Raw genomic sequence first — 11,833 nt, 5'->3', positions numbered from 1 at the left:
AATCCTCCCTGAGTCCTACCTTCAAGAAACTTCCAGTTCAGTGGGGGGAAGGGGCAGCAGACAGATATGACAAGACTGTTACAATATCATAAATACTCACTTTAATGGGTGCCTGTATAAGCTCTGAAAGGACCGCAGGAGAAGGGACCCTAAGTCTTCCAGGGGGAATCAAGGGCAGGTGGCATTTGCATGAAGACTTGAGGAAGGACAGCAGTCAGCCTGGAGGGCCAGAGAGGAAGGGTATTGGAGACAGAAGGAGAGGCTCACATAAAAGCACTAGGCATGAAGGCCAGGTGCGGTGGCTTATGCCTGTAATCCCAGCACTTTGGGAAACCGAGGTGTGGATCACTTAAGGTCAGGAGTTCAAGATCAGCCTGGCCAATATGGTTAAAACCCATCTCTACTAAAAATGCAAAAATCAGCGGGCACAGTGGTGCATGCCTGTAAACCTGGCTACTCAGGAGGCTGAGGCAGGAGATCACTTGAACCCAAGAGGTGGAGGTTGCACTGAGCCGAGATTGCACCACTGCACTCCAGCCAGAGCAACAGAGCAAGACTCTGTCAAAAAAAAAAAAAAAAAAAGCAGAAGGCATGAAAGCCTGGAGTGCCAGTAGCTCATTCTGCTATGGAGCATCAGAGACTGGAAAGAGAGATTAATGAACCAATCCAAGATGCCACAGTGAGAAAGTAGGACTGAGAAATGGCAGGGGCCAGATTACAATGGGCTTTATTGAGGTGGGGTTTTTTTTGTGAGAGCGACAAGGAGCCACAGAAGGGACATGCCAAGATCACACTTGCTTTTGAGAAAGGTCACTCTGTGCCCAGCAGGGAGCAGAACTTGGAAGGGGGATGGTTAGAGATGGGAGACCAGAGAGGAGTAAGAGAATATGGCAGCCAGAATGGGGGTGCCGACGAGGGGGGTCCCAAGATACACAGGTAGAATGGACAGGACTTGGCACTGGACTTGCAGAAGGAGGAGTGGAGAATGAGAAGAAGAGGAAGTCTGTAGCACGACTGGGCGTCACACCTGGCTGGTGGCTGATGGTGATGCCTCCCAGGGAGATGGGGGCCCATGAGGAGGCCTGATGGGGAGAAGGCCGCCGTGGTCTGGGGAGTGTCCCAGTGAGGACACCAGGAGGCAGCTGACCATGGAGGTTGGGTTGGAATGCTGGGGTACACCAGTATGGGGACACAGAAAAGAAGAAATGCCAAAATGTAGCTGGAGAAGGAGGAGCCAGGGGGTAGGTGGTGAGCCAGGGAAGGGGAACGTTAAGGGTGTAGGATGAAGCCAAAAAGCCTGGCAAAAGTACCAGACAACCCACAGGGTGGGGGCAGCCGAGCCAGCCGCCGTTTCAGGTGAGAGATGGTAGTAAGCTGCTGAGAGGTGGGGGCGATGAGGAGTGGACAAGTGCAGGGGCCATACACCCGTCTTTTAAAGGCTTGCCAGGAAATGGAGAGATGGAAGACGGTAACTAGCAGGAGGCTTGGGGTCCAGGGAGGGTTTTCATTTCACAATGGGAGACGTGAAGAGCTGCTGTGATTCAGAAGTTCAAGTCTGAGTCAGATTACCGGAGGCAGGGAGGTCCCTGTGGAGGACATCGGGTTGAGGTCTGAAGGCCACTGGGGATGGTGGACCTTCCACATTGAGACTGAAGGGCAGAAGCGATGAGCGAGAGGGTCAACCTAGACAAGGCAGAAAGAGGCATGATGTGAGGTGAGGCTGGGGGACATCAGTCCCAGGTCGTGGGGGATCCCCAAGGGCAGGCTGAGGCATCTTGGCCAGGCAGCAGATAGGTGGAAGGCGGATGAGCTTCAGATCCAGACCAACCTGGGTTTGCATCCCACTCGCCAGCTGTGTGACCCTGAACAGTGTTCCCACCTCGCCATTCCCTCATCCCTGACACTGGGAGGGCAGTGGTCCCTGCCCCACAGGAACAAATGCACGAAAGGCATTCAACGCAGGATCCAGCGAGCAGAGGACCTCGATAAATGTTAGTGAATAAGAATAATAAATACTGAGGGGCTATTGAAGCGTTTTTGAAGCCGGGAAGTGACGAGGTCAAATCTGTATTTGAGAAAGACCCCGCTGGAGGTCTTGGGTAGCCTTGGGGAGAAACTAAAAGGTCGTGCCCTTCTTGAGGTATTTCTCTGAAGTCTGTGGGAAGTTTGTAGTGTCAGGTGAAGGATTTTATTGGTTCCATGTTTGGGTTTTGATTCGGCCGTTTCCTTGGGTCCTCCTGCATAGACACTGGTCTAACTGGCATATTCATCACTGACCCGGCAAGTCCAGCTTGGTGAGTTGGATGCAATGGGGCTTCGAGGTGTATTTCAAACTGATGGGAAAAGTAAATCCAGAAAAATCAATAAATAACATGGAGGGTGGATTTTGGGGGAGAACTGGGACCAGGGCTGGCAGGGCTCAGAGTGAGGGGCAGTAGGCCTCCAAGGAGGGCTGGGGGTGATTCCTTGAGAAATCCGGGGCTGTTCCTCAGGGGCAGCCAGCAGCAGTGATTCAGACACGACCGGCCCTCCTCTCCCATCCCTCACGGATTCAGCAGAAAAAGCTTCCACTCGGAAAGGCACTGATAGATCTTCTTGGAGACTCCTGGAGCCCACAATGAGCCCAAGGCCTTGGGACTGGGTGAAATAGAAGAATGGCAGTAATAACAATAACATTAGCAACAGTAATAATAATATTAGCAACAGTAATAATAATAACATTAGCACTGGTTATCATTGAGTTCTTACTGTATGCCAGCCCTGTGATGAAACAAACACCATTGATAGCCCCGTTTCACAGAGGAGGAGTCTGTGGCTCAGAGAATTACACCGTTTGCCCAAGGCCTCAGCTTAGGTTAGAGCCTCTGTCTTGGAAGAGCCGCCTATGCTCCGGTCCATCCTGCTCCAGGGACCCTGGCCCCTTTGGAGGTCTGGGCAGCACTTTCTCCGTGAAGCCTCAGGGAGAGTGCATTACTCTGCTTGTAACTCAGGCACAAAGTAGGAAGAGCCCCAGGAGCAGGTAGCCTCCCCTTCCAGCTCTCTGCTAACTTGCTGTGTGACCCTGGGCAAGTGGCTTCCCTTCTCTGAACCTTCGCTGCCTCTTTTTCAGGCAAGTACGGCACAGTATCTAGTCCCCAGGACTGTCTTGTAGATTCCACTGGCTTCTGTCTGTCTTTGGCCTAGCACGTAGTAGGCACTCCACGGAGGCCCAAGCCCGCTTCCCAGGGCTTCCCTGTCCGGGCCGATTATCTCCATGGAATCCACACTGTGAAAATAAACATGAACTCAAGTGGCCCCGGTCTCCGTGGCAGCCAAGGGGAAGCTCGGTCCCCAGCCCATGTCTGTTCTAGGCAAGAACAAAAGTTTCCCTGTGAAGTTGCCCCACCCCGCTTCCCTTCTGGAACCAGCTGGGATGGGGTGGGGACGGAGGGGCTGGGCCTGGAGCGTGGTGAGCTCAGCTCCCTGTCAAAACCCAGCCCCAGACCAACACCACCTTGCTGAGGCAGGTGGAGGGCTCCAGGCTCAGGAGCCTTGGGGGCAGGAAGCTGGGCCTGGGGGCAGGCTTTGCAGGCTCTCCGGTGGCACTAGGGATGGAGGATGCATGGATTAAAGGCCAGAGATGTGGAGAGGGGTTATCCTTGCACAAAGTACCACAGGGCGCATTCATCCATCTCACACCCCTTTGCCCACCAGCCTCCCCGTGCAGAGTCTGACAGATCCCAGATTTTGGGAGCTGGCGGGAAGTGAGCTGGCCCTGGAGGACATGGCAGAACCAGCACGAAGCTTGGTATATCAGGGAGGAATGGGTTCAAACTCCAGCTCCGTCATTATTTGCTGGGGCCTGGGACAGGTCGGGGCCCCCTGAGTCTTCATTTCTGCATCTGTCAGGGAATGGACGATCTGGTCAAGGACTGGGCAGCCTACTGGGGTCAAACGTGAGGCACAACAACAGGGGGCTCAGATACATGCCAGCTTAGGAGGACAAGACAGCTGGGTGACAAGGCAGGGTTCTGAGGAGGAGCAGAGAGCCCCTGAGAAAGGATCTACCTCAGGAGAACAAAGCCAGCAACAGCGAGTTGGGCTCAGCCCAGGCTAGGGAGCTGAGGGCAGTGTGGACACAAGGTGGTGCTCTGGGGGGCAGATGGCAGTCTTGACAGCAGTGTGGACACAGGTCTCCTGACAGTGTGGAGAGAAGAGGGGCTATGCAGAAGGAAGCCCCGTTTCTCTAAACTCTAGGCCTTCGTGTGCCCAAGCCATCTTGCTGTGGGGCCTCTAACCAAGTGTGAGCCAGTGGCCTTGCCGTTTCCTCCAAGGTCATCAGAGCACGGGAAGTCCACAGGGAGGAGCAGCTCCACGTGGACAGCAGGCCAAGTGGAGCCATGTGGATTAGTGGCAGCCATCATGACAGAAGCAGCATCGCTTGTCCCTAAGAGGCCAAGGAGGCTCAGAGGCAGCCAGAAGCTGCGAGTTCTGGCATGACCAGTGGTCGTGGTGGTGAACTTTGTCTGGCAGTGGAACGGCAGCATGGGTGAGGGAGGAAAGAGGGGGTGTAAAATGTAACCAGAACTTATATGAGAACCTCAATCACACTGTTCAAAAAAACTGAATTAATGATGGTTCATCACCAGAAGATAGAAATATGGTTGATTTTTGTATATTGATCCCGTATCTGGCAGCCTCACTAAACCTGCCTATCAGTTCTAGTTGCTTTTCTGTAGGTTATGATGGATTTTCTACCTAGATAAGCATGTCATTTGGAAATAAATGTAATTTTACTTTTTCCTTTCAAAATCAAGTGGTAACCAGGACTCATCTATGGGTGCATGTTGTCTTACCACTGGGATCGCCCTGAAACACCTAAAAGAATGAGGGCTCTGCAAGGAGCTAGGTCTCCCGAGTGGAGAGGCAGATGTTCAGAGTGAGCCACATCCAGCTTGGTGTCCTCACAGGCTGTTGATGTCAGGGTTCTGGCAATCACAGTCCCTCCTGTGCTGGGTGGTCACAGTATTCATGACGTCAGAACTGTGAAAGTGTCTGAAGTAGAACAAGATTTAAAGCCCACAGGGCGGGGCTCCCCACTTTCTGGGAAAGACCTTTAAATCCTTAATAATGTACTTTATTCAAATATTAAACATTTTAATAAAAATGACAATGTAGGTTTTTCCGTCTTTAAAACTTCCAGATTCGGCACTCCTACCCTTAGAAACTTATCATTAGACAATTATAAAATCTGGCAAGCAGTGGTTCACATCTGTAATCCCAGCACTCTGGGAGACTGAGACTGGAGGATCACTTGAGCTCAGGAGTTCGAGACCAGCCTGGACAACACAATGAGACCTCATCTCCACAAAAAAAATTTAAAATTACCTGAGCATAGTGGCATGTACCTGTAGTCCTAGCTACTCAGGAGGCTAAGGCAGGAGGATTGCTTGAGACCAGTTCAAGTTGCAGTTGGCCGCGATCACACCACTGTACTCCAGCCTGGGCAACAGAGTGAGACTGTGTTTCCAAAAAAAAAAAAGTATATATATGTATGTGTATATATATATATATATATATATATATATATATGTGTGTGTGTGTGTGTGTGTGTGTGTATATGTGTGTGTGTGTATATATATATATTTATATATTCCACAAAGATATAGATTGATGATGAGAATGTCATCACAAAGTTATTTGTACAAAAATAATTTAGAGATCATCTGAAGAGCCAACGAAAACATGGAATGCTATGCAACCATTATGAATGGTTGTGCTGTGCAGATATATCTTTATAATGTGCTTGATTTATATCCAAGTGAAACAGGCTACAGAACAGTATTACAGAGCAATCCTATTTTGGCACTTATATAAATACACATATATAGGAAAATGTCCGGAATAAAAACATTTCAAAATATTTACCTACCTCGAAAAGGTGAGATTGAGAATAGCCTGGGCCAGGCATGGTGGCTCACACCTGTAATCCCACAACTTTGGGAGACCAAGACATGAAGATTGTTTGAGACCAGCCTGGGCAATATAGTGAGGCCTTGTCTCTACAAAAAATAATAATTAAAAAAAGTCAGACATGATGGTGCGTGCCTGTGGTCTCAGCCACTTGGGAGGCTGAGATAGGAAGATCACTTGAGCCTGGGAGTTCAAGGCTGCAGTGAGCCTCACACCACTGCACTCTAGCCTGGGTGACAGAGTAAGACCCTGTCTCCAAAAAAAAAAAAAAAAAAGCAATGATTTTCCTGATTGTCTTTTTGTTTTACCTGGACTTTCTTGTTTTTCTACAGTTAAATTTATAACAACGATATAAACAACTCCCATTTATTAAGCACTTACTTTGTGCCAAGGGCATTGTGTATCGAGGGCTTTAGATTTATATGTTTCTTTGCCTACCCCTTTTAACTCTAGGAAATACATACTATTGTTTTATCAGCCAGGACTGTTTCAGCTGAAAGTGACAGAATACCCAATCCAAATTGGCTTAAGCAAACAAAGAAAATTAATCAGCTTGTATCAACAGAAAATCATGATCAGTTTCATGCAGGAGCTCAAAAGTTATGCACATACTGTGGGCTCTCTTGGTTCTACCTCCTCTATTGCAGCTCCATTCTCAGACAACCAGTCCCACTTGGGAGCAAGATGGCTTTCTAGCAGCTGCTCTAACATCCTCACACCGGCAAGGCCATAGAAAAGAAGTGTTTCAAGCAAAAGCCTGGAGATTCCTCCTATTGGACTGGCTTGAGCCACATGACCACCCACAGACGAATCTCTGCAGTCAGATGCTGGAGTGTTCTGATTGGCTTAAGCCTGGGTCACATGCCCCACTCAGAGCCCAGGATTGAATCATGGTTCAGGGTGGGAGAGAATTGGTTCTCCCAAAGGAAAAGCAAAATCATGGTAATGGATGCTAGATGGGGGAAAATAAAGCCATTCACAATTATGATCTCCAACTTACTGATGAGGAAACTGGTAAGCTCAGAGATGGGAAATTGTTTGTTCAAAGTCAAATAAATAGCTTGGTGCAGTGGCTCATGTCTTTAATCCCAGCACTTTGGGAGGCTGAGGTTGGTGGGTCACTTCAGCTTGGAGTTCGAGACCAGCCTGGGCATTATGACGAGACCCTGTCTCTACCAAAAATACAAAAAAACTAGCCAAGCGTGGTGGCAGATGCCATCTGTGGTCCCAGCTACTCAGGAGGCTGAGATGGGAGGATGGCTTGAGCCTGAGAAGTCAAGGCTGCAGTGAGCCATGATCCACTACACTCCAACCTGGGCAACACAGTGAGACTCTGTGTTGCAAAAAAAAAAAAAAAAAATTAAGTAAGAGGGCTGGGATTTGAACCCATATTGTCTAACTCCAAAGACCATAAACTTATTTATGACATGATCTTGCCTCCCCTGATTATATATATAGTAATCACATCATAATGAATGTAATCATGTCATAAATGAACTTGTTAACAAATAAAATAAAATCATAAGCCTCTGTCTGTGGAATTGTGGTACATGGCTGCTTAAGGTGCAGGTGGGGTCAGAGCATGCTTGAGACGCCCATGCCCAGTGCCTCCAGGCAAGATGATGGCAGCCATCCAGGTACTTCATAAGGCCTGGATTATCTTCCCATCAAGACAAGCTGCCAAGAGCAGCCCTGACACCAGCGAATGGCAAGTGCAGCTCAGAAAATAAGAGCAAAAGCTCCAAACACACAAGTTGTCATAACAATAGCTGATATTTATGGGTGGCTTATGTGTTAGGCACTGTGCTATTGATTCCTCATGACTCCCTGAAGAGGTGGGTACAGTAGCTGCCCTGAGTTACAGATGAGGAATCTAGAGTCCACAGAGTGAAGTCCCTTGCCAAGGTCACACGACCATCTCAGGTGGAGCAGGACTCAGGTGGAGGTCTGACTCCAGAGCCAGCCCTTAATCACATGCTCTAATGACTGTATGATAGTTCCTCTCTGCAGACAAGAGGAAATGTTAGTGGTACCTGCAAAGTTCGGAACTGCAGAAAGCGGTTGTGCTGATAATACAACGCGTAATATTAAAGGGGCCAAGGAAGACTGATCCCCCCTGGCGGATGTCTTCGTTGAATTTCCCTGGCGTTTGCTGGGGAAGGACTGTGTAATTGAGACTGAAGCACAGCGTGCAGCCCCAAAGCCTGCTATTCTTTCCATTGTGATTTCAGCCTTAATCTTGAGTTTGTAAGTATTTTATGTGGGGAAGGACGTCATCACTGGCAAAAAATAAATCCAACCTCTAAGTTGAAGCTTAGCTTTAATGGGATATTCGCTTAGGAAAATGGTCATGATACATTGTTAGAGATTTTTCTCATTGCAAACAACAGAGCTATGTAGATGGTATGATCCAAATTTTTTTCTTAAACGATGTTTCTACAGAAAAAAGACCAGAATAAGTCCAGGCACAGTGGCTCGCACCTGTAATCCCAGCACTTTGGGAGGCAGAAGTGGGTTGATCACTTAAGGTCAGGAGTTTGAGAACAGCCTGGCCAACATGGTGAAGCCCCATCTCTATTAAAAATACAAAAAATTTGCCAGGCATGGTGGTGTTTCCCTGTAATCCCAGCTACTCAGGAGGCTGAGGCAGGAGAATCACTTGAACCCGGGAGACAGAGGTTGCAGTGAGCTGAGATTGCACCATTGCACTCCAGCCTGGGTGACACACAGTAAGACTCTGTCTCAAAATAAATAAATAAATATTAAAAAATAAAAGCCTGGCACGGTGGCTCAAGCCTGTAATCTCAGCACTTTGGGAGGCCAAGGCAGGTGGATCACGAGGTCAGGAGTTTGAGACCAGCCTGGCCAATATGGTGAAACCCTGTCTCTACTAAAAACACAAAAATAGCTGGACGTGGTGGTGGGCACCTGTAATCCCAGGTACTCGGGAGGCTGAGGCAGGAGAACTGCTTGAACCCAGGAGGCGGAGGTTGTATTGAGCCATAGATGGCGCCATTGCACTCCAACCTGGGTGACAGAGTGAGACTCCAACTCAACAACAACAACAAAAAAAACTAATTCTGAGGGCTGGTATTATGGATTATTTTTATTTTCTCATTTGTGCTTTTCTATGCTTTCTAATTTTTCTATAATAAAGTATATTATATTCATTATTTAAATGTTATTAAAATTTTTTACAAAGGTTTGCTAGTTTCAGAGGCACTACACTTCCATTAACAACTTCAAGCTTTGTGGGTTTTTTTTTTTAACTTTATTTATTTACTTATTCATTCAACAAACATCTGCTGATTTTAGCTGTGCTGGGTTCTCACCCAGAGTGGATCAGATGCAGATTCCTTTGAGGAGCTGCCTTGCAGGAGGTGGGCAGATGGACAGTCCCACACCACAGTTATCTGCTCAGACATGGTGACCCCACTAGATGTGAGCTCCAGGAGGACAGGGCCCTCTGTGGGTCATTTCTGTATCCTAGTACCTAGGATGGGGTCTGAAACAGGTGCTGCAGAAATATTTATGAACAAGTAAGTGAAACCAGGGAGACACTTGTTCAAATCCCAGCTCATTGAGCCCCAGTTTCCTCTTCTACAAAAACCAGAGATAATACCTATCCCACTGGGGTTGTTTGAAAGCTCAATTAACAATGCCTTGGCCAGGCACGGTGGCTCATGCCTGAAATCCCAGCACTTTAGGAGGCCAAGGCAGGCAGATCACTTGAGGTCAGCAGTGTGATACCAGCCTGACCAACAGGGTAGACTCCTGTCTCTACAAAAAAATACAAAAATTAGCTGGGTGTGGTGGCACACTCCTGTAATCCCAGCTACTTGGGAGGCTGAGGCACAAGAATCGCTTGAGCCCAAGAGGGAGAGGTGGCAGTGAGCTGAGACTGTGCCACTGTGCTGCAGCCTGGGCAACAGAGAGAGACTCTTGTCTCCAAACAGAACAGAACAGAACAGAACAGAACAGAACAGAACAGAACAAAACAAAACAAAAGCAATGCCTAGAAACAGTAATAGACCCTTGACAAAAAGCAGAAATAACTTGTTTCAAATTGGGTAGATGATGATGATGTGCAACATCTGAGGTCAGGCCTTCCTCTGCAAGCATCGGGAGCTTGACTTGAAAAAATGTGGTTTATAATTTGGGAGAAGAGTATGTAGCTTATACTCCCATTTATCTAAGAAAAGTAGAGGCATTAAATTTTAAAATGGAAGGACAAAACAAAACCTTGAAGCAGCAACATTTTTCTAAAGGGAGAGGAAGGAAACAGGGTGGAGGGGGAGACAGACCCTTCATATTTCTTGCTTTGTAGACCTGACTTGGAAACCAGGCAAATATTTAATATAATCATAAAATAATGTGAAATGCTTGGAAAAGAAATTTCACATATCAAAAGCAAAACAAACCCAAAAAGCTAACTTATGGCAAGTTGGTGACATCGCCACACAGAGAATTACCCCAGGTCACTAAAACGCAGTCGTTTTGACTGTCCCTCCCTAATGAGCCATTCCCTAAAGAAAAGGCAAAAATAAAGATATAAACTACAAAAGAAAAAAAATAATAATCATACTGTTGGGGTGCTGTGGTCTGAATGTGTCACCCCAAAATTTCTATGTTGAAACCTATTAACAGGTGGGGCCTTTAGGAGGTGATGAGGTCATAAGGACTCTGCCCTCACGAATCAGATTAGTGCCCTTCTTGGGGGAGCTTGTTCATCACTTTGCCCTTACACCATGTGAGGACACAGCTAGAAGGCGCCATCTTTGTTTTTCGCTTTTGGTTTTGTTTTTTTGAGACAAGACTTCACTCTATTGCCCAGGCTGGAGTGCAGTGGCGCAACGTCAGTTCACTAGAACCTCCACCTCCAGGGCTCAAGCAATTCTCATGCCTCAGACTCCTGAGTAGCTGGGATTGCAGGTGCGCACCACCATGCTGGGCTAATTTTTGTGTGTGTGTGGTTTTTTTTTTTTTTAACTAGAGATGGGGTTTCACCATGTTGCCCAAGCTGGTCTCAAATTCCTGACCTCAAGTGATCCACCTGCTTCAGCCTCGCAAAGCGCTGGGATTACAGGCACGAGCCAAGGTGCCCAGCCGAAGGTGCCATCTTTGAAGCAGAGAGCAAACCCTCACCAGATACCAAATCTGCTGGGCCTTGAGCTTGAACTTCCAGCGTCCAGAACTGTGAGCAGGAAGTTTTTGTTGTTTATAAATTATCCCGTCTAAGGTATTTCGTTACAGTAACCCAGATGGACTAAGACATGATAGTACTGGCATTCTTATCTGAGAGCGTGAAGTTCAAATGAGACTCAACAGATGAGTTTATCTTTCACTGGGAACTGAAAAGAAAGGGCATTTCTCAAGGGAGAAAGAACAGACGAGGCTAAGTAAAAACACGGTAAACCTGAATTTAAATTAGAAGTGTCAATATGAACTCATGATTTTTTAAGTACATTAGTAGACTTTATTTTTTTAGCAGTTTTAGGTTTACAGAAAATTTCAGCAGAAAATAGAGAGTTCCTATATATCCCTTCATCTCCCCCACCCCCTCCCAGTTTCCCCTATTGTGAACCTCTTTCAGTAATGGAGTGCTCGTTTTTAAAAATCAGACCAGTGACATTGCATAATGGCATATATTTGTTACAACTGATACATCAATAATAAGATGTTGACTAAAGTCCATAGTTTACATTCAGGTTCACTCTTGATTTACATTCTATGGGTTTGAACAAATGTATAATGACATATAACTACTATTATAATATCATACAGAGCAGTTTCACTACTCTAAAGAAATCCCCTGTGTTCCCCGTCTCCAGCCCTCCCTCCCCAAACCACGGGGAATTCATGGATTTTTTTTTTTTTTTTT

General features: G+C 47.0%; 1 long non-coding RNA gene across 1 annotated transcript in view; it reads right to left on the bottom strand.

The window, feature by feature from the left end:
- Positions 1-6,008: 6,008 nt before the first annotated feature.
- Positions 6,009-11,833, bottom strand: part of LOC108531390 (uncharacterized) — a 15,673-nt gene continuing 9,848 nt past the window's right edge. The window contains exon 3 of the long non-coding RNA XR_001886149.1: positions 6,009-6,041. This is a non-coding gene — a long non-coding RNA (uncharacterized LOC108531390). The remainder of the gene's footprint in view (positions 6,042-11,833) is intronic.

This window comes from Rhinopithecus bieti, unplaced genomic scaffold (assembly GCF_001698545.2).
Source record: "Rhinopithecus bieti isolate Rb0 unplaced genomic scaffold, ASM169854v2 scaffold_7967, whole genome shotgun sequence".
Taxonomy (NCBI): domain Eukaryota; kingdom Metazoa; phylum Chordata; class Mammalia; order Primates; family Cercopithecidae; genus Rhinopithecus; species Rhinopithecus bieti.
The sequence above is the reverse complement of the archived record's forward strand: the minus strand, read 5'-3'. Positions and strand labels throughout refer to the sequence as shown.